The following is a 22973-nucleotide window of genomic DNA, read 5'->3' on the forward strand; positions in this document are numbered from 1 at the left end:
CCAACGGTTGGGTTTAATAACAGAGCAAATTAAATGTGACAATACTATTGGTCATTTTCAAATTCAACAATAGCTATCGTTTCAATTCAACCCAGAGTAAAACAAAAAATGGACAATACAAGAGGCCTAGGGTTTCAAGCTCTGGTTTCAAGCTCATTTAAAAGATATATTTAGTGATATTGAATTGTGTTTGGTTATCAACTCAACCAAGTGTGGAGAATCTGCAGTCTGAACTGAACACATTGCTCCTGTAAGTGCCAGGGCAAACCAACTTGCCCTTGGGCTTCTGTTGCAAAGCATTCCACTTTCCCATGAAGGCTCCTCTCACTTTCCATTGCTCTCTTTTTGTCGAAGGATAGAAGGATACTATCGCTGTCACAATACACACTGATGCCAGCTATCAGCTTATCAACAATAATGATTATTCTGTGTATTCAACTCTTCAATGGTAGTGTAGATAAATGATTTGTTCCATTGTTAATGGTTACGTCCATGTATGTTGATTATGGAGGATTGTTATCTCTCTCACATCACAAGGATATTTCTTTGACATGTAAATGTTTCGGACCATTGAGGCAACGGTTTGAAACTATAGCCAAATATTTTAATAGCGTGTGGGATACTGCCGCAAGGTGACTGGCCCTGTTTGTTTTCTGATGCTAATGTGAATATTATGATCTTAATGGAGTGGTGTCACTGTTTACACACAGTATGCATCATGTTTCTATCGTCCGATGAGTGTCAACGGCTGCTGCATAAAGAGATAACCTTGTCTCGAGGCTAATTGCGCAAAGCGATTGCGTCAGATGTGTCAGAACATTTTCAGCCGGATTCCCGGACACCGATTTAAGCCCCAAAATAAAATATAGGCTTTTTAGTTCAGGACTGGGGTTAATCTGTCTGTGAAACCTACAGTATAGGGAAGGAAGACCCAGACTGGACTGATTAGAATGCTTTGGGTCATCATTTTATGCTCTTGCTCATTGCTTGATTGTCCATCAAGCAAAAGACTGGTGTCCGAAAGGTTGCTGGATCGAATCCCAGAGCTGACAAGGTAAAAATATGTTGTTCTGCCCCTGAGCAAGGCAGTGGATGTCAATTTAAGGCAATTTAAGGCCTCTGATTCAGAGGGGTTGGGTTAAAAACTGAAATGTGTTTTCCGCACAATGCATTCAGTTGTACAACTAACTAGGTATCTCCTTTACCTTTCCTTCTCCCATGTCATTTTCCACTCAGCCATCTAGTAATTTTAAAAATGTATTTAACTAGGCAAGTCATTTAAGAAGAAATTCTTATTTATAATGACCGCCTACCCCAACCAAACCCAGATGACGCTGGGCCAATTGTGCTCCGCCCTATGGGACTCCCAATCACGGCCGGTTGTGATACAGCCTGGAATTGAACCAGGATCTATAGTGATGCCTCTAGCACTGAGATGCATTGCCTTAGACCGCTGCTCCCTTAGACTGCTGCGCCACGCAGGAGCAGCGGTCTAATAAAGAGAGGACAATGGCTTAACTTGTTCCTCATAAGAGTTGGCCAATTGCTCTACTCTCCCATCAGATTAAGGCATTTGCTTGTGTCCTTAGGAGGAGCCTCATGATCGCTAAAAGGAAATCACTTACTTTGCCTCAGCACATTGAGTTGATAGAAGGCACTAAAGAATACTTTTTTTCCCATAAGACTTTTGCGGACCATCTTTCACGTACACTGTACTCTGTGGAATGTTTAGTCACCTCAGACTGCCAAGAAATCTGCAGCTGGATCGAACATCAACATCATTTCCCAGAGCAACTCATTCTAGGTTTACCATAAGCGTTCAATGGATTAATTTATTTATTTGATATGGGGCGCTTATTAGTGTGTGGAAGTTATTTTTATAATAGGCAATGCATTCCTCACAGACATTATGGATGCTGTCATTCCATACATTGCATAATCTACATAGAGCAGGATTATACAAGACTGTCTGTGAGACCTGCTCTACACTAAAAGCTCAGATGCACCAGTAGGATTGTCAAACGTTTGCCTGCCGACAGCACTTAGCACCTCTGAACAGTGTCGGCAGTCAATCTCTTTTGTGTTCACACAGCAAAGACCTTGGAAGCAGTCAGCGCCTGAGCCTTGTTAAAATACTCCAAACCAGAAGGTGGCAGTAGCGTTGTTTGGCATTGCATGTCTGTGTGTGTTGCTTATGGTCTTGATTCCAAGCTAGCTGCGCTATTTTGTATAAAGCCCTTGTTGATTTTATTTTTATTTCACCTTTATTTAACCAGGTAGGCCACTTGAGAACAAGGTCTCATTTCAAACTGCGACCTGTATACTAGCCAGATGGCCTCAGTTAACTACCTAGAAAGATGACGAAGAAACAATTTCATTCACTCTCCATAATTCTATACTGCAAGTTCCAGCTCATAGCCAAATGTTTAGCAAGCTAGTTAAGGTTAGCATATTCGCTAGCTAGCACAACCTAGCTAGTGCAGTGTCCTTTGCTAACTCGGCAGCTAACACAGGCAGCTGTTTCATGGAAACTAGCTAATCCATTATGATTTAGTTATAATGTCAATACTAGCTGCTGTGATTAGCTAGCTTGGAGGACGTATTTAATGTTGTGTGCATTGCGTCTGTGCACTTAGCTAGCTCCTATCCCATAGCCTACATTACATATGAAGTTGATGTCTGATTGTCTCAATGTCAAGTTGTTGGCAAGCATTGCAATTCTACAAGTAGAATCACTAGGTTCGTGGCTACCGAGTCAGCAAGCAGCAGGTACCGCTTTTGTTCTACATGCTTAGAAAAAAAGATGCCATCTAATTTAACTTAAAAGAACTTAAAAGGGTTCTTCGGCTGTCCCCAAAGGAGAACCCTTTGAAGAACCATTTTGGTTCACGGTAGAACCCTTTTGGTTCCAGTTCCAGGTAGAACCCTTCCCATAGGGTTTTACATGGAACCCATAAGGATTATACCTGGAACCAAAAAGAGTTCTACTTGGAACTAAAAAGAGTTATCGTATGGGGAAAACCGAAGAACCCTTTTGTAATGAAGGAACGGCTTGTGATAAGTAGATATTGGCAGTCTAAAGGCAGTGAGATTCTAGGTGTTTTTCATGCTTATTATGTAAAATCTGACTTCAGGATGTTACCTTTTAACCACGTGAGGGGGGAGGAACCTTGGACCTCCTCCAATGTGATAGAACAGGTGAGGATGTGAGGAATTGAGGAAAGATGAATTGAGAAAGCCTGTGTCAGTTGAACCCTTTATCTGGCAAATGAGTAACTACCCAATGGGCAAAAACTGGTTGAATCAACATTTTTTCCAGGCCATTTCAACCCCAAAAATCAGAAATATGACATTGAATCAATGTGGGAAAAAATCATCAACGTAAGGGCATTTTGTTTTTCACTTAACTTTTAACCTAAATCCAATGACGTGGTGAAATGTTTAATTGATTTCACATTGAATTCACAATAGTTGACAACGCAACCAAATGTAAATAAATGTAAATCAAAATGTTGATGTTGAACTGACATCTGTGCCCAGAGCGTAGTTCCTTTTTTCAAGTGCGGAGATAAGTTTTAAAAATTCCCTTTCTATTTATCAGAAGGGAAGTGGTGACCTTGTGTGACCACCCATACAGAAGTTAAAAGAGGAAGGTGTTTTTGGAATGTGTGTCAACCCTACACACACAGTCCCACTTTGATACCAAAAGTTATAATGCTGACAGTTGTAAAGAAAGATTCACATGTTTTAGTGTTGTGATGAGGGAGAAATACCTGCAAATATTTATCCTGACCAGTGACTCAGACCCTCTACCCCTCCTCCCTGTTCCCACCTTTAGAGGGTAGTAACATCCTCGAGCCAGGTTTCATATGGATCTGATTGTTTGGAACAGTTATAATTCTGTAATGAGCACTTTTTCAAGTGTCATCTGAAGCAGGTAATGTTATCCTATGTTGAAACCAGTTCTGATAAGATATACTTGTCACGTTCGTCGTATGGAGGAAGAGAGGACCAAGGCGCAGCGTGATACGAATACATTCTTTCATTTAATGAAACGAAGAACACTTAAACAAACTTACAAAACGAACATGACGCTATATATGAAAAGTGCAGACACAGGCAACTAACACATAGACAATCACCCACCATATACCCAATGAATATGGCTGCCTAAATATGGTTCCCAATCAGAGACAATGATAAACAGCTGCCTCTAATTGAGAACCAATCTAGGCAGCCATAGACATACAAACACCTAGACTAGACAAAACCCCATAAACATCCAAAACCCCTAGACATGACAAAAACACCTACATCCCCCATGTCACACCCTGACCTAACTAAAATAATAAAGAAAACAAAGATGACTAAGGCCAGGGCGTGACAGTACCCCCCCCCCCCCAAACCCCCCCCCCCCCCCCAAAGGTTCGGACTCAGACCACAACACCTGACACAAGGGGAGGGTCCGAGTGGGCCTTCTTACGGCGGCAGCTCGGGTAGGGGACGTGGACCCCACTCCACCATAGTCATTCCCCGCTTTGGAGGCCTCCTAGGAACGACGACCCTCCTAAATGACCCCACTGGACTGAGGGGCGCCTCTGGACTGAGGGGCGCCTCTGGACTGAGGGGCGCCTCTGGACTGAGGGGTAGCTCATGACTGAGGGGCAGCTCATGACTGGCGGGCGGCGCGGGCGGCTCCTGACTGGCGGGCGGCTCCTGACTGGCGGGCGGCTCCTGACTGGCGGGCGGCTCCTGACTGGCGGGCAGCTCTGGCGGCTCCTGACTGACTGGGGGCTCCTGACTGACGGGCGGCTCTGGCGGCTCAGGACAGACGGGCGGCTCAGGACAGACGGGCGGCTCAGGACAGACGGGCGGCTCAGGCGGCTTTGGACAGACGGGCGGCTCAGGCGGCTTTGGAAAGACGGGCGGTTCAGGAGGCGCTGGACAGACGGGCGGCTCAGGCGGCGCTGGACAGACGGGCGGCTCAGGCTTGCCGAGGCGCACTGTAGGCCTAGTGCGTGGTGCCGGAACTAGTGGTACCGGGCTGGGAACACGCACCTCAGGGCGAGTGCGAGGAGCAGTAACAGGGAGTACTGGACCCTGGAGACGCACAGTAGACCTGGTGCGTGGTGCCGGAACTGGTGGTACCGGGCTGGGGACACGCACCTCAGGGCTAGTGCGGGGAGGAGGAACAGGGCGTACAGGGCTCTGGAGACGCACAGGAGGCCTGGTGCGTGGTGTTGGCACTGGTGGTACTGGGCTGGGGACACACACCTCAAGGCGAGTGCGGGGTGCTGGAACTGGAGGCCTGGTTCGTGGCGCCGGCACTGGAGGACTGGTTCGTGGCGCCGGCACTGGAGGACTGGTACGAGGGGCTGCCACAGGAGAGCTGTTGCGTGGGGCTGCCACAGGAGAGCTGTTGCGTGGGGCTGCCACAGGAGAGCTAGTACGTGGGGCTGCCACAGGAGAGCTAGTACGTGGGGCTGCCACAGGAGAGCTAGTATGTGGGGCTGCCACAGGTGGTGCAGGACTAGGGAGGTGCACAGGAGGCCTGGTGTGTGGGACTGGCACTGTCATTACCAGACGGTTAGCACGCATCTCAGGACGATTATGGAGAGCTGACTCAGGTAACATCAAATCCCGAACACGCTCCGTCGGGTGGATGTCGTGCCTCAAGCACCAACACAGCAGCTCCCTCATTTCACTCTCCTCCAAACTCCCCATTAATTCCTTCACAGGCTCTGTTTCACTCCCGTTGCTCACCTCCAATTCCACCCCGACTGGCTCTGGTTCCATCTTCGGCTCCTCACGGTAAGCACGGGAAGTTGGTGCAGGTCTCCTAACTGAACTCGCCACACTCCCCGTGTGCCCCCGCCCAAGACATTTTTGGGGTTTCCTCTCGGGCTTCCTACCGCGCCGTCGTGCTCCTTTCTCCAACTCCATTATCCTGTAACCCTCCTCGCACTGCTCCAGCGAATCCCAGGCGGGCTCCGGCACTTTCTCTGGATCGCACGCCCACCTGTCTATCTCTTCCCAGGTTGTTCTCCACTCATCCTTTTCCCGGGTCCATTCCTCCACAAAGTGCTGTTCCCTCCTTTCACGCTGCTTGGTCCGATTTTGGTGGGTGATTCTGTCACGTTCGTCGTATGGAGGAAGAGAGAAGGACCAAGGCGCAGCGTGATACGAATACATTCTTTCATTTAATGAAACGAAGAACACTTAAACAAACTTACAAAACAACAAAACGAACGTGAAGCTATATATGAAAAGTGCAGACACAGGCAACTAACACATAGACAATCACCCACCATATACCCAATGAATATGGCTGCCTAAATATGGTTCCCAATCAGAGACAACAATAAACAGCTGCCTCTAATTGAGAACCAATCTAGGCAGCCATAGACATACAAACACCTAGACTAGACAAAACCCCATAAACATCCAAAACCCCTAGACATGACAAAAACGCCTACATCCCCCATGTCACACCCTGACCTAACTAAAATAATAAAGAAAACAAAGATAACTAAGGCCAGGGCGTGACAATACTTCAGTAATAATTGTGGAATGGTGTTTTTGGATGACGTTGTTGGAGTAATAATCAGTACTACCCCTTGGTTATTATCTTAAGGCAAATGCCAGGAATAGCCTAGTTTGAGGTAGGTGACCAAGCTGACAGAGCTGTCACCAGGGGCTGTACTCCTACACAACCTTGGAAAACTACTGACTGACACTTCTCTCTGTAGAGCAAGTGTGCCATCCAGCTGGCTTGCTGGATGATTCTGTCCCCCCCAGTAGTCAAATATGTGATGTTTTCACTAGGGTTGTAGTATGACAAAGATTCATTCAATAGATGGAGTAGTTAGATAAGGTAATGCAATGTTGAGTAAACATTTTGGTGGTTTACTCAAGTAGTGAATGAGAGATGGAAATGTACTTTTTAAAAGTGAATATTTTATTTCAAGGTACGTTATTTTTAGTGCAGAAATATGCTATAGGGTTAAAGAAGGGGTGCTTAATTATTTTGTTTATGTACACAAATGTGCTTTTAAACAGATAGAGGTGAAAGAGCAAAGGCAAGCTTCTGATTTATTGCACAATCATAAAATAACAGAATATAACATTAATTTCAATGAGTGGTGACATTGAACTTGTTCCACTTTTCTGAACAACCTCTTGTATGGAACGAGTTCATACAGAACCATGCTGGGGGTGTTATAAAACCACATCCTGGCTTCAACTTCCCTTTCCTGTCAAATAAAATGGCTGGTGCTGAAGTTAGGCTAAAATAAGCTGTTGACTCGCAGTGGAGACACTGTGCTGGGACCTTATAGGTTGTCCCTGCCTGGAAACACCAATTTTTGGCATCAACATAGTAAGTAGATCGTTCTGTCACTGTTATTAGTCAATACATGTAATTTATATAACTAGAGGGGAGTGATAGTGCAATAATAACCTTACAGTATACTGGTATTTGTGATTTACAATATCCATTACTAGGAGCTGAAAGACTAGAAAGTTAAACCGTCATGGTGAAGTCCCTCCCCCTCCACCATCGAAATTAAACAAATATGCCTAAATCAAACAATAGAAATGCCATATACAGTGGGGGGGAAAAGTATTTAGTCATCCACCAATTGTGCAAGTTCTCCCACTTAAAAAGATGAGAGAGGCCTGTAATTTTCATCATAGGTACACTTCAACTATGACAGACAAAATGAGGGAGAAAAATTCCCTGTCTTAGGTCAGTTAGGATCCCCACTTTATTTTAAGAATCTGAAATGTCAGAATAATAGTAGAGAAAATCATTTCTTTCAGCTTTTATTTCTTTCATTACATTCCCAGTGGGTCAGAAGTTTACATACACTCATTTGGTAGCATTGCCTTTAAATTGTTTAACTTGGGTCAAAGGTTTCGAGTAGCCTTCCACAAGCTTCCCACAATAAGTTGAGTGAATTTTGGCCCATTCCTCCTGACAGGGCTGGTGTAACTGAGTCAGGTTTGTAGGCCTCCTTGCTCGCACATGCTTTTTCAGTTCTGAACACACATTTTCTATAGGATTGAGGTCAGGGCTTTGTGATAGCCACTCCAATACCTTGACTTTGTTGTCCTTAAGCCATTTTGCCACAACTTTGGAAGTATGCTTGGGGTCATTGTCCATTTGGAAGACACGTTTACGACCAAGCTTTAACTTCCTGACTGATGTCTTGAGATGTTGCTTCAATATAGCCACATAATTTTCCTTTCCCATGATGCCATCTATTTTGTGAAGTGCACCAGTCCCTCCTGCAGCCAAGCAACCCCACAACATGATGCTGCCACCCCCGTGCTTCACAGTTGGGATGGTGTTCTTCGGCTTGCAAGCCTCCTCCTTTTTCCTCCAAACATAACCAGGGTCATTATGGCCAAACTGTTCTATTTTTGTTTTATCAGACCAGAGGACATTGCTCCAAAAAGTATGATCTTTGTCCACATGTGCAGTTGCAAACCGTAGTCTGGCTTTTTTTATGGCGGTTTTGGAGCAGTGGCTTCTTCCTTGCTGTGCGGCCTTTCAGGTTTTGTCGATTTATAGGACTCGTTTTACTGTGGTTCTAGATACTTTTGTACCTGTTTCCAGCATCCAGCATCTTCACAAGGTCCTTTACTGTTGTTCTGGGATTGCTTTGCGCTTTTCGCACCAGAGTATGTTCATCTCTAGGAGGCAGAATGCGTCTCCTCCCTGAGCGTTATGACGGCTGCATGGTCCCATGGTGTTTATACTTGCATACTATTGTTTGTACAGATGAATGTGGTACCTTCAGGCGTTTGGAAATTGCTCCCAAGGATGAACCAGACTTGTGGAGGTCTACAATTTGGCTGTTTTCTTTTGATTTTCCAATGATGTCAAGCAAAGAGGCACTGAATTTAAAGTTAGGCCTTGAAATACATCTACAGGTAAACCTCAAATTGACTCAAATTATGTCAATTAACCTATCAGAAGCTTCTAAAGCCATGACATAACACATTTTCTGGAATTTTCCAAGCTGTTTACAGGTAAAGTCAACTTAGCCTGTCTAGGACTGGGGTGCCGCTAGCGGCACATCCCCCCCCCCACATTCCACTGAAAAGGCAGAGCGCGAAATTCCAAAAAAATTTTTTTTTTAAATATTTAACTTTCACACATTAAAGTCCAATACAGCTAATGAAAGACACAGATCGTGTGAATCCAGCCAACATGTCCGATTTTTAAAATGTTTTACAGGGAAGACACAATATGTAAAGATATAAATCTATTAGCTAAACTCATTAGCATAAGACACCATCTTTTATTTGTCCACCAACACCAGTAGCTATCACCAATTCGGCTAAACTAAGATATTGATAGCCACTAACCAAGAAAAAAGCTCATCAGATGACAGTCTGATAACATATTTATGGTATAGGATAGGTTTTGTTAGAAAAATGTGCATATTTCAGGTAGATGTCATAGTTTACAATTGCACCCACCGTCACAAATGGACTAGAATAAATACATAGAGCAACGTGTTTACCTAGTTACTAATCATCAAACATTTCGTAAAAATACACAGCATACACTAATCGAAAGACACAGATCCTGTGAATACAGACAATATTTCAGATTTTCTAAGTGTCTTACAGCGAAAACACAATAAATCGTTATATTAGCATACCACATATGCAAACGTTACCAGAGCATTGATTCTAGCCAAAGAGAGCGATAACGTAAACATCGCCAAAATATATTCATTTTTTCACTAACCTTCTCAGAATTCTTCCGATGACACTCCTGTAACATCATATTACACAATCCATATACAGTTTGTTCGAAAATGTGCATATTTAGCCACCAAAATCATGGTTAGACAATGACAAAAGTTGCCCAGCTGGTCAGACAATGTCGTGCGCCATATTAGACCGTGATCTAGCCGTATACATAAATACTCATAAACGTGACTAAAAAATATAGGTTGGACAGCGATTGATAGACAATTTAATTCTTAATACAATCGCTGATTTACATTTTTTAAATTATCCTTACTTTTCAATACAGTTTGCGCCAAGCGAAGCTACGTCAAACAAGATGGCGTCCTAAGCGATTAACATTTCTCGACAAACACGATTTATCATAATAAATTGTTCCTACTTTGAGCTGTTCTTCCATCAGAATCTTGGGCAAAGAATCCATTCTTGGGTCTAATCGTCTTTTGGTCGAAAGCTGTCCTCTTGCCATGTAGAAATGCCCATTGCGTTCGGCATGAACTGGAACCGTGCCCAGAGATTCACAGTGTCTCAGAAATAAATGTCCCAAAATCGCACTAAACGGAAATAAATTGCTATAAAACGGTTTAAATTAACTACCTTATGATGTTTTTAACTCCTATAATGAGTAGAAACATGACCGGAGAAATATAACTGGCTTCACTAGTGCTTGGAAAAAGTGCAGGTCGGTGTCCTCCGCGCGCCTGACGCATCTGGAAAAGAGTTCCTACCTACAGGTTTTTTTCATTTATAGTGGCTGTGATTGCGCAATCGATACCATTCAAATCGTCATCACGTAAAGGCATCCAGGGGAAGACGTAAGCAGTGTCTGTATGCTCATAGCAATAACAGTGGCCTTTAAACTGACTCCAGATCAGGGGCCAAAATGTGTGAAATCTGACTCCATGTCAGGGAAATTGCTGTAGAATGAGTTCTGTTCCACTCAGAGACAAAATTTCAACGGCTATAGAAACTATAGACTGTTTTCTATCCAATAATAATAATAATAATATGCATATTGTACGATCAAGAATTTAGTAGGAAGCCGTTTCAAAAATTACACGATTTACATAAATAGTGACAACAGCACCCCCTAGCCTCAACAGGTTAGTGTAATTACATTTCTGACCCACTGGAATTGCGATACAGTGAAATGATCTGTCTGTAAACAATTGTTGGGAAAATTACTTGTGTCATGCATAAAGTAGATGTTCTAACCGACTTGCCAAACTATAGTTTGTTAACAAGAAATGTGTGGAGTTGTTGACAAACAAGTTTTAATGACTCCAACCTAAGTGTATGTAAACTTCTGACTTCAAATGTGTGTGTGTGTGTGTATATATATATATATATATATATATATATATATATATATATATATCCTAATGTTGATTGAGTCCCAAGCCCACTGTATGCCATCTGATCCATTGATCCACTACCGGTTAATTCTTCAATCCCAAAAGAATGGCAAAGATGGGTACCGTATTAATAATACCAGAATTTCAGACGGTACCTTTCTTATCCACTGGGAGTTGAGGCATATAGCTTCATCAACATAACAGAAGTCGAGGAACGTGGACTTATTTTGACATTAGGCCATTAAGGGATCTTTAATGTGCCATCTGAGATTAAATGGTGTGCAATATCGTAAATAGCTCAGCCATTTTATTCAATTTCAGAACGGACTGCTTCTTTTGTAGGAAATCAGCATGTTGCCTTGGTCATTTTACTGTATATTTCATAGCCTGTAGCTCATTCCATTCAGAGAGTGGGGGAGGCCTTGGTAGTGTTGCACCATAGTACAGCATACGGGTGGAAATATCAGGAGATGTGCTTACTTGTTGTGTAACCATTAGAACACATAAAGACACATGACGCAACCACACTCACAGAAACCTGGGGCGTAGGCCTATTCACTAGAAACCAAACAAGTTTCACGTTTTTATTAGTCGTATGTATGCATGGTATACACCGTCCAACGAAATGCTTATTTGCAGTTTCCTTTGTTTTGAGGAACAATTCCAGTTTTGACTTGATATAAATACATACAATCGTATCAAATGCCATTTAAAGCTATATAAATCAATAACGTTTTCACTGATTATGACAGAATCAAACAAAGGTTGTAAAAGTATGCTAAACATTTATAGAATAAATCATATCTAGTTTGATTCTGTGACATGGTGAATTAGTTATTGATTTATAATGCTTTTAAATGCAATTTAAAGATGTATGTCTATCAAATCATAACTGGATTTCTTTATTCAAAACAAAGGTTGTAAAAGTATGCTAGATATTTATAGAATACACCATATATTATGTTTCTGTGACAATCAATGAATTAGTTATCGATTCTTACTATTTTAAAATGGCTTTTGGCGAATGTCTGAATGTGTGAATATAAAACCAACTTTACCTCTGTCTTTTTAATACAGTGGATAAAATGGGGTATGTCAGGTGTAATCTCTGCCTGAAAGGCTATCATGCTCTGCTGGCACATTGTAGAACAGATGTCCACAGGCAGAAAGTATACAATGTAATAAATGTGCAGTGTAGGTCAAAGAGATTGCGTTAGTTGTGTTGAACTTGACAATAACACGTGTGTGAGAGTGAGTGGGGATTATTGAAATGTTTTACTCAGTGAACGTTATTTTTGCACACATGTAGCCTTGTGCACTTGATCGATATCTATTATAGTGGCCACTATAATAGAGAAAAGATAGAATGCCTGTTTGTTTCATCGTATTTCTACTCTCCCCCCAAGGGTGTGTGTGGTAACAAGCGTTCTATTATAAAAGCTGTCATGGTAACAAGCATTCTATTATAAAGGCCTTCATGGCTAACAGCAATATTAGTGTGTTGTTTCTTTCTCAAGACTTGAGTGCCATTTGTAGTAAAGTCTAGGCAACAAATAACATTGGATTAATTTCTTTACATTTTTTAGCTGTGAGTTAGGTTCATATTAACCACTTTTTATTTGACACACCGAGACTGATCATGTAGTTCATATTCTTTGTTGTTTAATTAGTTCCAACCTGCATTTCCCCTTAGCAGAGATGTTTCAGTGGGCCCTCACCAGTTTGCTTCCCTGTATATTTACCAATACCATATGTTGGTGTAGAGAATCATGCATGTAGTAAAAAAACTAAATTAAAAAGGAATTAGTGCAGGTGCAAAAATAAGTGAACCCCAAGTTGCATTGGTTAAATTAAATAGTTAGGTAGAATCAGGTGGGTAAATAATTTAAAACCAAATTAACCAATCAAAGGAGAGATCGTTTGGGCAGGACTCTGATAAATGGAGGTAAGAAACCTGGTCAGTTTGGTGTTACCCATCCAGGTGAATACAAAGCACACCATGCTGAGATCTCAGAGGACATCAGTCTGGGGAAGGTAATAAAATCATTTCAAAAAGATTTGAGCTTCATCAGTCCACTGTCAGGCAAATAATTTACAAATGGAGAGCATTTAACATGACAGCAACTCGGCCTAGAAGTGGACGCCCTTCCAAAATATCCCCAAGAGCCACAAGAGAAATAATAAAAGCCAAACATAACATCTAGAGATTTGCAGACTTCCCCTGCTGCAGCTCAGGTGACAATAAGAAGAACACTGAATCGAAATGCCATTCATGGGAGGGTTGCTAGGAAGAAGCCTCTGCTGTCAAAGAACCAAACTGCCCGCCTTAAGTTTGCCAGAGACCACCTGGACAAACCTGAAAGTCCATTCTCCAAAATTGACCTTTTTTGGATCGGCCAAGCCAAAGTCCTGACCTAAATCCAATCGAGATGCTGTGGCAGAACCTGAAGCGGGCAGCTCATGCCAGACACCCCTCAAACCTGTAAGGAGGAGTGGGCAAAAATCATGAGTGAAGGAGGTCACATTTTTGCACATCAAATCTGAGTTTCTGTTAAACTACTTTTGTTCAATAAACAACATAAATATATTTTTGTTTCTGTCATTTACTTGGAATGTCTATTACGAATTGGGGTTTCGATAAGGATCTTGTTTATTTTAGTATTTTATAACAAATAATGACCAGCACTGTATGTTATTTAACATTTTTTATCTGGCTTTGTTGGCTCTTCCATATTGTCTATTTCTGATAAGCTACCCAGGACTGCAAACAGCCCATATAAATATATGTAAACTTAGAAATAAGGTTCATGAAGTCAATAACTTGCTAACATCAGATGTTTTTTTTTTAAACCTTTATTTAACTAGGCAAGTCAATTAAAAAACAAATTCTTATTTACAATGATTGCCTACCCCGGCTAAACCCTAACCCGGATGACGCTTGGCCAATTGTTCGCCACCCTATGGGACTCCCAATCACGGCCGGTTGTGATACAGCCTGGAATCGAACCAGGGTCTGTAGTGATACCTCTAGCACTGAGATGCAGTGCCTTAGACTGCTGTGCCACTTGGGAGCCCAAATAAGATGAGATTCATGTAATAGCCATTTCTGAGACTCACTTAGATAATTAATTTAATGACATAGCAATTAAAGGATATAACATCTATAGAAGAGACAGGAATGCTTATGGGGAGGTGTTACTGTATATATATTTAGAGCCATATCTCTGTAATGCTTACAGAAGACGTTATGTCAAGTGTTATTGAGGTGTTGTAATTGTAATTGGTTAAACAAGTTTTCCAACAGTATGCTAAGAGCTGGCAGCAAGCTGATAGGTCTGCTGTTAGAACCAGTAAAGGCCACTTTACCACTCTTGGGTAGCGGAATTACTTTGGCTTCCCTCCAGGCCTGAGGACAAAGACTTTCCTCTAGGCTCAGATTAAAGATATGACATACAGGAGTGGCTATAGAGTCAGCTACCTTCCTCAGTAGCTTTCCATCTAAGTTGTCAATGCCAGGAGGTTTGTCAATATTGACCGATAACAATAATTTTCCCAAAGTGGGCAAACTTAGGAGGAAAATGTCAACAATGAACAGTGAGCCATCGGACTCATGCATACAAAAACAAATAATGAAAGAAAAGCATTGTACATTTACATTTTGTAAAGTTAGTGTGGGAGAGGTGGAAAAATTGTTATTGATCAATAATGACAAACCATTCCTATCTGAGCATAGAGGAAAGTCTTTGTCCTCAGGCCTGGAGGGAAGCCAAAGTCATTCCGCTACCCAAGAGTGGTAAAGCGGCCTTTGCTAGTTCTAACAGCAGACCTGCCAGCTCTTAGTATACTGTTGGAATTTTCTTTTGACCAATTACAATGCTATTTCTCTGTAAACAAATGAACAACAAACTTTCAGCATGCTTAGAGAGAAGGGCACTCAACATGTACTGCACTGACACAAATGACTGATTGGTTAAACTAAATTGATAATAAGAAGATTGTGGGAGCTGTACTGTTAGATTTCAGTGTAGCCTTTGATATTATTGACAATAACCTGTTGTTGAGAGCTTGTGTGGCTTTTCAACCTCTGCCATATCGTGGAATCAAATCAAACTTTTTCACATGCACCGAATACAACAGGTGTAGTAGACCTTACCGTGAAATGCTTACTTACAAGCCCTTAACCAACAATGCAATTCAAGAAAGAGTTAAGAAAATATTTACCAAAGTAAAAAGTAATACAATACAGTATCGAGGCTATATACAGGGGGTGCTGAGCCAATGTGCAGGGGTACAGGTTAGTCAAGGTAATTTGTACATGTAGGTAGGGTTAAAGTGACTCTGCATAGATAAAACAGCGCAAAGCAGCACTGTAAAAACAAATGACCCCCCCCCCCCCCCCCCCCCCCCCCCCACCACCAATGTAAATAGTCTGGGTGTCCATTTGATTAATTGTTCAGTAGTCTTATGGCTTGGGGGTAGAAGCTGTTAAGGAGCCTTTTGGTCCTAGACTTGGCGCTCCGGTACCGCTTGCTGTGCTGTAGCAGAGAGAACATTCTATCTAATAGAACTCAGAGGGTTTTATTTTATGGAAGCTTCTCTAATGTTAAACATGTAAAGTGTGGTGTACTGCAGGACAGCTCTCTAGGCTCTCTACTCTTTTCTATTTTTATGAAGGACCTGCCACTGGCATTAAACAAAGCATGTGTGTCCATGTATGCTGATGATTCAACCATATAAGTATCAGCAACCACAGCTAATAAAGTCACTACAACCCTTAACAAAGAGTTGCAATCTGTTTTGGAATGGGTGGCTAGTAATAAACAGTATTGGAAAAAGTACCCAATTGTCATATTTGCATAAAAGTAAAGATACCTTTTTAAAAGAAAATGACTCCAGTGAAAGTCACCCAGTAAAATATACTTAAGTAGTAAATTTTTTTTTTCCAGGTACGAATAGCCAGGGGCACACTTCAACAGTCAGACAATTTACAAATTAAGCATTTGTGTTTAGTGAGTCTGCCAGATCAGAGGCAGTAAGGATGACCAGGCATGTTCTTTTGATATGTGTGTGAATTAGGCAATTTTCCTGTCCTGCTAAGCGTTCAAAATGTACCGAGTACTTTTGGGTGTCGGGGAAAATGTAAGGAGTAAAAGGTACATTATTTTCTTTAGTAATGTAGTGGAGTGAAAGTCAGATACCCTAAAAAACTACTTAAGTGTTACTTTTACACCACTGGTAATGAAATGGTCCTGAACGTCTCTAAAACTAAGAGCACTGTATTTGTTTCCCTGAGTTCTAGACCTCAGTGGAATCTGGTAATGAATGGTGTGGCTGTTGATCAAGTTGAGGAGAATAAATTACTTGTTGTTACCTTAGATTGTAAACTTTCATGGTCAAAACATACAGTGCATTTGGAAAGAATTCTGACCTCTTCCGCATTTTGTTACGTTACAGCCTTGTTTTTTCCCCTCATCAAGCTACACACAAAGCAAAAACAGGTTTTTAGAAATGTTTCAAATGTATTAAAAATAGAAAACTGATATCATTTACATTTAAGTCATTTAGCAGACGCTCTTATCCAGAGCGACTTACAAATTGGAAAGTTCATACATTTTCATCCTGGTCCCCCCGTGGGAATTGAACCCTGGTCCCCCCGTGGGAATTGAACCCACAACCCTGGCGTTGCAAGCGCCATGCTCTACCAACTGAGCCACACGAGACCTATGATATCTACATAGGTATTCAGGCCCTTTACTCAGTACTTTGTTGAAGCACCTTTGGCAGAGATTACAGCCTCGAGTCTGCTTGGGTATGACGCTACAAAATTGGCACACCTGTATTTGGGAAATTTCTCTCGTTCTCTGCAGATCCTCTCAAGCTCTGTCATGTTGGATGGGGAGCATCGCTGCACAGCTATTTTCAGGTTTCTCCAGAGATGTTCGAACAGGTTCAAGTTTGGTTACTGGCTGGGCCACTCGAGAACATTGAGTGGCCACTCCAGCGTTGCCTTGGCTGTGTGCTTAGTGTCGTTGTCCTGTTGAAAGGTGAACCTTCGCCCCAGTCTAAAGGTCCTGAGCGCTCTTGAGCAGGTTTTCATCAATGAGCTCTCCGTACTTTGCTCTGTTCATCTTTCCCTCGATCCTACCTAGTCTCCCAGTCCCTGCCGCTGAAAAACATCCGCACAGCATGATGCTGTCACCAACATGCTTCACCGAAGAGATGGTGCCAGATTTCCTCCAGATGTGACGCTTGGTATTCAGGCCAAAGAGTTCTTGGTTTCTAATCTTGGTTTCATCAGACCAGAGAATCTTGTTTCTCATGGTCTGAGAGTCCTTTAGGTGCCTTTTGGCAAACTCCAAGTGGGCTGTCATGTGCCTTTTACTGAGGAGTGGCTTCTTTCTGGCCACTCTGCCATAAAGGCCTGATTGGTGGAGTGCTACAGAGATGGTTGTCCTTCTGCAAGGTTCTCCCATCTCCACAGAGGAACTCTGGAGCTCTGTGACCATCAGGTTCTCCATTTAAGAATGATGGAGGCCACTGTGTTCTTGGGGACCAATGCTGCAGAAATGTTTTAGTACCGTGCCTCGACACACTCCTGTCTCGGACCTCCATGGAAAATTTCTTCGATCTCATGGCTTGGTTTTTGCTCTGACATGCACTGTCAACTGTGGAACTTTATATATACAGGTATGTGTGCTTTTCCAAATCATGTCCAATTAATTGAATTTACCACAGGTGGACTTCAAGTTGTAGAAACATCTCAAGGATGATCAATGGAAACAGGATGTCCCTGAGCAGAATTTCGAGTCTCATATCAAAGGGTCTGAATACTTATGTAAATAAGGTATTTCAGTTTTTTATTTGAAATACATTTGCAAACATTTCTAAACCTGTTTTTGCTTTGTCATTAGAGGATATTGTGTGTAGACGGATGACAAAACGTTTTTAATCAATTTTAGAATAAGGCTGTAATGTAACAAAATGTGAAAAGGGAAGGTGTCTGAATACTTTCAATGTGGCACTGTCATAAGATGCCACTTTTCCAACAAGTAAGTTCATAAAATTTCTGCTCTGCTAGAGCTGCCACAGTCAACTGTAAGTGCTGTTATTGTGAAATGGAAAAGTCTAGGAGCAACAACGGCTCAGCCGTGAAGTGGTAGACCACACAAGCACATAGAACGGGATCACCAAGTGCTGAAGCACGTAGCGCATATAAATCATCTGTCCTCGTTTGCAACACTCACTACTGAGTTCTAAACTTCCTCTGGAAGCAATGTCAGCACAAGAACTGTTCGTCGGGTACTTCATGAAATGGGTTTCCATGGCCGTTCAGCTGCACACAGCCTAAGATCATCATGCGCAATGCCAAGCATCGGCTGGAGTGGTTTAAAGCTTGCCTCCATTGGACTCTGGAGTAGTGGAAACGTGTTCTTTGGAATGATAAATCGTGCTTCACTATCTGGCACTCCAACGGACGAATCTGGTTTTGGCGGATGCCAGGAGAACGCTACCTGTCTGAATGAATAGTGCCAACTGTAAAGTTTGGTGGATGAGGAATATTAGTCTGGGGCTGTTTTTCATGGTTCGGGCTAGGCCCATTAGTTCCATTTAAGGGAAATCTTAACCCTACAGCATACAATGACATTCTAGATGATTCTTTGCTTCCGACTTTGGGGTAACAGTTTGGGAAGGCCCTTTCCTGTTTCAGCATGACAATGCCCCCTTACACAAAGCGAGGCCCATAGAGAAATGGTTTGTCGAGATCGGTTTGGAAGAACTTGACTGGCCTGCACATAGCCCTGACCTCAACCCCATCGAACACCTTTGGGAAGAATTTGAACGCCGACTGCGAGCCAGGCCTAATTGCCCGACATCAGTGCCCGACCTCACTAATGCTCTTGTGGCTGAATGGAAGCAAGTCTCTGCAATGTTCCAACAACTAGCGGAAAGCCTTCCCAGAAGAGTGGAGGCTGTTATAGCAGCAAAGGGGGGACCAACCAACTCCATATTAATGCCCATGATTTTTGAATGAGATGTTCGACGAGCAGTGTCCACATACTTTTGGTCATGTAGTGTAGATTCAATGGTTGTAAAGATGGAGAGAGGACTGTCCATAATAGAGAATCTGCTTTTTTGACACCACACTCCACAAAGCAAGTCCTGCAGGCTCTAGTCTTATCTTATCTTTATTATTGTCCAGTCATAGGGTCAAGTGAGTGCTGCAAAGAAATACCTATTTAAGCTGCAGCTGGCCAAGAACAGAGCGGGCACATCTTGTAATTAGAGGGCTAATATTAATACTATGCAAGGAAGTCTCTTGGCTAAGAGTTGAGGAAAGACTGACTGCTTCACTTTTTGTTTTTCTAATAAACGTGTTGGAAATTCCAAATAGTTTTGCATAGTCAACTTACACACGGCACTGACACACACTTACCCCCCCAGACATGTCACCAGGGGTCTTTTCAGGTCCAAAACAAATTCAAGGAAACGAAAAACACACTTGTCTTATATTTCTTTATAAAAAAAATGTAGGACCACAGTAAGACTAGATGTTGGCGTCGGCTAATGCGGATCCTAAGAACTCCTAAACTAATCAAATCCCTTGGGACAGAGCAACAGGTAAACCCGTCTCTGTCCACAGATACAGAAAAATGAAGAGGCCAGACAAGTACATCTACACAACTATTAACAGTTGATTGGACTAGGGTGCCAGTTGTGATGCACACTTTTAGTCACGACTAAGTACCTCATTTAAGTAGATTGATGTTAGATAAAATATTAGAGCAGTACTTGACGAGTGTCTATCGCTCTCAATTAGGGTTGGCTTGTTTGACAAATGTTTTACATCACAAAGGATCTGAGAGCTTGCTTAAAGTAGAGAGGAGTTAGTAGGCTACTTAACCTGTTAATATACAACTAAAGGGTGGAGTGTGTCTGACTCCCACTGTTCTGTACGGCCTAGGCCTGGACATGTACACCAAGACGTGAGTGTGTGTGCTTCACGTGTTTGTTCTAGAGGGAGAGTGAGCGTCATAACTACATAGCTTTAAAGATTGTCTCAATATCTGTTCCTCCTTTTAAAACTGGGCTTGGTAGGGAGATCAGACTCAGATTTCATATGCGTGAGAGCAAGCAGAACGTACAATATACTTACATATTTGCCAGTAAGTCACTGTCTTCCTGTAGGAGCCGTAATGGCCTTATCTATGTTATCAGATTTATCAACCAGCCTTGAGTAAACCGTAGAATTATACTTTTTATGTTCCAACTGGTCTCTTCCTTTTTGGTGTTCAGTCTCCAGAGGAAGTATTCCATGTTGTTTGATGAACAATACATTTTTTAAATTACATTTTGGAAAGCCCCTATGATTGTTTTTGTAAGTGTCATTATGGAGTTGTAAATGTGTGACTTCCAGATGGAGGGTGAAATGGATGTTAGCTTTGCTTTCGGGGTGTTGGCTGGGGAAAGAGACTCTAGTGTCACAACAACAGAGTCGCCACTGATTTCTCCCCGCTGTGTATGAGAATAATATAATCAGCCCACCCCCTAGGAGGGAAACCTGCAGGATGATGCCATACTCTGCTGTATTTAGCTTTGAGAGCGGGGGGGGGGGGGGGGGGGGGGGGGGGGGGGAGTTGTAAGAGGGTAGGGGGGGAGGTGTAAGAGGGTAATGGGCAACTCCTGTCAGACCAGGGCTGTGGTCACAAAACGGTCACCTACCTACCTTTCCTTTATTTTGAGGTTTTCACACTGCCGGTTGAAATACAAGGCCAGCTTCCTCTCGTTCTCACTCTCTTAACCCCCCAGCTTGCATTTACACTGACACATATACACTCCTCCCTCCTCTCTCTCTCTGCCTGCCTCGCTCTCTCTTTCTGAACTAGTTATTCATTCACTGTGTGTGTGCGTCACGGTGGGTGGGGAGGACAGCAGTACCAGTCACACTTCATCCGTTTTCTCTGTCTCACTCACTCCTGCTTCCTCCTCTCTTTCACTCCCTCTCTCTCTCCCTTGACTGCTATCCTGGCGCTTCTCTCCAAAAGGAGCAAGCAAGCTAGCTGTGCTCTTTAGTGTTGGACCGCTCTGAGGTGAACAAGAAATAAACCACATCAAAGACGAGGTAAGTCTGCTCACTTAGCACCAGATGGAGTACCCAGGAAACGAACCCTAACGTCTTCTCCCCCTTTATCTAATTTTGCCACGCTTGTTGAGCCAATGGTTTGGGTTTGTTTCCCTAAGTGGGTTTTAGGTCTTGTGTTTACGTTATCTCTTCAGGGAACGCCTATATTATGTGTCTAACAAGCTGGGCTAAACACACACGTTGTTTTGACATTGAAAACCCAGTGTGTGTGCGTACAGTAGGTAGAGCAACCCTGCCAACAGTACAGTCAAAAACGTGATTTTGCTGTGTTTTATATATATTCCCACACTGAGGTTGGAATAATACTGTGAAAATTATGATTATGCACTTTTTTAGTGTAAGTGAAAATACATTTCAGCCTGTTTTGTTGGTATGGAGAAAATTTTGTTAATAGACCAGTAAGAAATTGTTTCAAACCTCTCTGCCAATAACCGCTAGTTTTCAGTTCCCCCCACCCCACTCAGACCACTCCCAGACAGCCCTAGAAAAATTCTTGCTTGAGAAATTGTTCTTTGCTAATAAGCTATTTTTGTTTATTTTCGACCATTGTAATTGAAATCAATCACAGTAAGTTACATAATTGTTAAGCAGAAATGAATTGATATAGAAATAAAAACGTCTGCATTAGGCCTTTAAACATAAGCTGCACTGTGATTTTTCTAATTGGCTCCTCCCTCTCTCACCCTGTGGATGTTTTTTAACCCTCTCCTCTGTCGTTTTGTTCATCATGAACTCTAACCCTTTGAACAAGGCTCCTTTTTTTCATCGCTATGATTAATTGACAGGCTTCCCATAACACATGCATTTCCCCCACCCTTTCCACTGTGCTACTCTTCCCTGCAAGTCATAAGAGGCACTTAGTCGGCGATTTGAAGAGTTATTCCTAAACCAAGATTTATTCCCACCTATTACCAGCGTCACAATTTTGTTCTGGGTTTTCTATGTCAATAGTGTAGTCACAGAGAATTGTATCTGGTCAAGGTCTCGAGATGGCTGATCATCACACGATAGGTTGATTTGAGGCAAGATACACTCCCTCCATTCTGGAACGGAGAGGAATGAGGTGATCTGACAGTCTCCGCCCTCCTGGTTTATGGCTGTTAACTGTGTAGCCCTGTTGAGTTCAGGGTTAGAGGACTGGAATACCAAAAAGGGCTACATTTAATTGGCTTCATCTGTCTGTCCGTTTTACAGTTAGCTATGCCTATATGGCGTTTCTTTCATGGAATTGAGGTAGTGTTTATCATATATGCACTGTCACTTTAACTATACATTCATGTACATACTACCTCAATTGGCCCGACCAACCAGTGCTCCCGCACATTGGCTAACCGGGCTATCTGCATTGTGTCCCACCACCCGCCAACCCCTCTTTTACGCTACTGCTTCTCTCTGTTCATCATATATGCATAGTCACTTTAACCATATCTACATGTACATACTACCTCAATCAGCCTGACTAACCGGTGTCTGTATATAGCCTCGCTACTGTATATAGCCTGTCTTTTTACTGTTGTTTTATTTCTTTACTTTACCTATTGTTCACCTAATACCTTTTTTTTGCACTATTGGTTAGAGCCCGTAAGTAAGCATTTCACTGTAAGGTCTACACCTGTTTTATTCGGCGCACGTGACAAACTTTCATTTGATTAGTGTAGTGCTTGGACTTTGACTCTGGTCAGGGTGATGAGAAGTGCCACCTTGTGATCCAC

General features: G+C 42.5%; 1 protein-coding gene across 2 annotated transcripts in view; it reads left to right on the top strand.

Moving 5' to 3' along the window:
• The window catches only part of LOC129867397 (elongation of very long chain fatty acids protein 1-like), a 32102-nt gene that overhangs the window by 905 nt on the left and 8224 nt on the right, over positions 1–22973 (top strand). The window contains exon 1 of one of the 2 annotated variants that reach the window (XM_055940767.1): positions 21045–21240. The exons of the other annotated variant lie outside the window; for it this stretch is intronic. The gene's annotated coding sequence lies outside the window, so the exon portion shown is untranslated. Of the gene's footprint in view, positions 1–21044; positions 21241–22973 lie in introns of those variants that run through there. 2 annotated transcript variants of the gene reach the window in all.

The sequence above is a fragment of the Salvelinus fontinalis genome, chromosome 12 (genome assembly GCF_029448725.1).
Source record: "Salvelinus fontinalis isolate EN_2023a chromosome 12, ASM2944872v1, whole genome shotgun sequence".
Classification (NCBI taxonomy): Eukaryota; Metazoa; Chordata; class Actinopteri; order Salmoniformes; family Salmonidae; genus Salvelinus; species Salvelinus fontinalis.